General features: G+C 42.6%; 1 non-coding gene across 1 annotated transcript; it reads left to right on the top strand.

The window, feature by feature from the left end:
- Nucleotides 1-3301: 3301 nt before the first annotated feature.
- trnas-gcu (transfer RNA serine (anticodon GCU)) lies at nt 3302-3384 on the top strand. Its single transcript has one exon. It is a non-coding gene; the product is annotated as a tRNA-Ser (tRNA).
- Nucleotides 3385-3853: the final 469 nt, after the last annotated feature.

Here is a 3853-nt window from a genome sequence, read left to right as displayed (position 1 = left end):
GAACTGGGAAGAGAGGAGTGTGTCGATGTAGGAAGAGATGATTCGGATGGGACAGGCTCAGGATGAGACAATAGGTCGACTGGGGCAGTCAGGTTTGTGAATCTTAGGAAGGAGGTAGAATTGGGGAGTGCGCAGTTCACAGATAATGAGGTTGAAGGTTGTGGATAGGAGATGCCCAGAGGTGATGAGATTGTGGTTGGTCTGGGAGATGATGGTTTGGTGAGAGGAGGAGAGTTTGTGATCGTGGTCTGTAGGAGGAGGAGCCTGCCAGTTGGCAAATGGCTTCAGCTTTGTTCCTCTGCCCGACTCACAAGACTAATTCCTGATGAATGGCTTATGCCTAAATCGTCCATTCTCCTGCACCTCGGATGTTGCCTGACCTGCTGTGCTTTTCCAGTACAACACCCTCCACTCATTCATTATTACTGTCTCATTTCACACTGCCAGGTCCATGCTGTCTGTTTGATTCTCATGAGCACTGTTCTCATGGACTGCGACAAAATCTGCCAATCTGAAACAAAAACAGAAATTGCTGTAAAATCACAGGTGTGCTGGCAGCGTCTGTGCAGATGAATCACAGTTAACGTTTCACATCCATTGGGTCCGTCTCTCCACAGATGCTGCCAGACGTCCTGAAATGTTCCAGCAACGTCTGTTTTTGTTTGATTTTCAACATCAGCAATTTTTTTCATTTTTTTTCTTATTTTCTGCCATCATGTTTTAAATATGACTGTGATGGAACGGCCCGATTCCACCAGCCGGCTCCTTTTATTTGGTTCACGTGACCAATGCCTTTCCACTTGGTCACCACGCCCTCCAGCTGCACTGCATATAAATTGACAAAATTGTGGCATTCTCTTGGATTGGTAATCAGGAGCGAGATTGATTGAAAGTATTGAAAATTTAAGATAAACTGATAAAATACGGGATATAAAACGGGAAACTGAAAGGGAAAGAGAGAACAGCGAATGATAATCCTTTGACAAAACTGAAATACAATTGCTCAAGATTCAGGAAGGACTTTCATCCACAAACATACCACAATATGGAATGTAATTTTGAAACAACCAATGCAAGCAGATAGCAAAATCTTCATTTTAAAGTCTTGCTGCAACTGTTTTGGTTTTCATGAACGCACACATGGGATGCAGGGCTGTAATGATCTCCTAAAATGGAAAAGGAAATCCTTGCCTTCGAGGATACGTGGGGAATGTTCACTGATTTTTCCCAGTAATGGCAGGACTGTCCTCTGGAAGCATATGAGTAAAATCTTTCAATGTTTCATTGAGTTTCGAATGAGTGGTGAAGGGAATGTCTCCATTCACAAATTAAACGGTCAGTAGAATTCAATACAGGGACCCATGAAATGATGAACAAGAACACGGACATACGATACACAATAGCTACGACAATTACTATGTGAAACTCTGGTTTCAAGGTGAAACTCTGTAAATGAGGCTGATGTCGTAAAATAACAGCAGACAGAAGTCATATCCTAATGAGTAGGATAATGAATCGAATCGTCACTTGGAGACGCAACACCTACTTTAAAGATTTGACCACATTCACATGATGTTATGCATATTTCGTACATTCTTAACTCCACCCAAGAAATCCACCAAGAAAACTCTGTCCTTTTGTGTTGTTAACCATCTGTACTTCTCTGCAGCACGCCATTTAAGATAAAATATGCTCAGACCAAAATTCAGTTCAATACAATATTCAAACGGTCCAATGTGATTTCTTTTTTGATTATTGCAACTACCTTTGTGAGTTTGCAACAAACTGTGTAACATGAAACCAGTTCAACATCTATTTTCCCGGAATTTAAAGCAGTGCACATGGGAAACGTTATCCATCTGCTGAAAAATCACCTTCGTCTCTCTCTCCACATATGTCTCTTCACGTTTTAGATACTTGCAGTATGTTTGTTGATCAAGGAGTCATTATTCAGAAAATGTCGTTTCTCAATCCACAAACATCGGTATTTTCCCATAAACTTGGCTTTGCTCAATATCACCTTCTGGCCGTATCCCTCAACACGACGACAAATTGAAGCTGCTCCATGTGAGGCTCAAAATTAAACCTTCGGCACAGCACAGCCCACTGTACTGGAACAGAGATACCGTGCACTGGTCACCTTCAGCACAGGAGCAACACATTAATGCTTACCTCCACATTCCTGGTTTTACCTTAACGTTTGGGAAACTGAGTTTCTCTGATTCCATGGCTAGTAACGGGGATTATATGATCATCTTCACCAGGGTTTCTGTCCCCACGTGAGGAAAGTGGTGAGGTACTCATTGTAAAGATGGATAGATTGATGAAATGTACAATTTCATATTTTGCCTTCACTAACCCATGGGCTTTTTATTTTGTGTTGCATCTGTAGAAATCTTAAAATCTTCATCTTGAACAGACTCAATGACAGATATCCATTGTGTCTCTGGCATCGAATTTCAAAGTTTAAACTCCCTCTGAATCCTTCCACCGCAGTCCGCTGTTTGGGAAGTGTTCCTGTTGTGGGATATGCACATCCCCGTCTGTCACCTGCTGCTCCCAGTATGCGCTCTGGCACTGCACTCATTTTCCATCTGACACTTGCTCACTGTGTTGCTGTGATCATACAGTGACTTGGTGTCGCACGGCCCAGGAAAATGATACAGATCAAGGTTTTTGCATTGTTGAGTTCAATTGTCAGTTTAGCCTTATTTTGGATTTTGACATTGTCTGTCCTGTACACAAGTGAGTGTCAAAAACATCTGAGCGGAAGTTAGGTGTTCCGAATAATGACATTGAGCACTATGCACTCTCCTCCAGTCTGGAAAACAATTCCTCACAGGCAAGTTAATAGACAATAGACAGCAGGTGCAGGAGTAGGCCATTCTGCCCTTCGAGCCAGCACCACCATTCATTATGATCATGGCTGAACATCCTCAATCTGTATCCTGTTCCTGCCTTAGTCCCATAACCCTTGACTCCACGATCCTTCAGAGTTCGATCCAACTCTTTATTGAAAGAAAACCTCCTGCTGTCTCGGGTTCTTCATTCCATTGACTTCAAATCTTCACAGAATTCAACAGACCTTGTTACATATTCATTTCCTCACATTTGTTCAGATCAATGTGTGCACAGTGTGACAGTGGGAGTGCACTTGCCCCACATCCCAGGGGTCAGACCATAGTCTTGGAACCGTACTGTGTTATTTCTCATTTCACCAACACCAGGGAGAAATATCTGCTTCTCTGCATGATTTACAAAATTCAATTATTCATAAGGTCAGAGCTTTTCGTGTATCTGTGACGAGGTGGGCCGAGAGGTTTAGGCGATGGACTGCTCATCCATTGTGCGCTGCACGCGTGGGTTCGAATCCCACTCTCGTCGCTGTCATCACCGGCTTTCAATGGTGTGGTTTTCAGATTATCACAGCTGTTGTATGGAAACTGGGATTCGAATAGTTATTTTATCTGCATTGACGCTATGACAAAAATCTCAAAGAATAGTTTGAGCCTGTTGAATAAACTACATTACAATGTCGGTTGCATTGGGATAATGAAAAGGAGCGCGAATTTCTTTTTCAAGTCAAGTTGCTGTTAACGTTTTTTCGTATGAAAGACATACAGGAAAATCAAATACTGAGAGCTGCGAAGTGCATGTTATGCAAAGGGATTCTTAATGAATGTTTTGCCATATGAAATCCGGAGGACGTTGAGTAGAAGTAATTAATCCTGGTGAGAAGAGCACAGCGAGACAGCACAAAATAATGGAGATATTTCAAAGGGGCAGGGCGTGGGTTTCGGGGCACTGAGAACTGGCTGTAAATGCACAGTGGAGAATTGCTGCTGTGGGTGCC

The sequence above is a fragment of the Chiloscyllium punctatum genome, unplaced genomic scaffold (assembly GCF_047496795.1).
Source record: "Chiloscyllium punctatum isolate Juve2018m unplaced genomic scaffold, sChiPun1.3 scaffold_1054, whole genome shotgun sequence".
In the NCBI taxonomy this organism is placed as follows: Eukaryota; Metazoa; Chordata; class Chondrichthyes; order Orectolobiformes; family Hemiscylliidae; genus Chiloscyllium; species Chiloscyllium punctatum.
The sequence above is the reverse complement of the archived record's forward strand: the minus strand, read 5'-3'. Positions and strand labels throughout refer to the sequence as shown.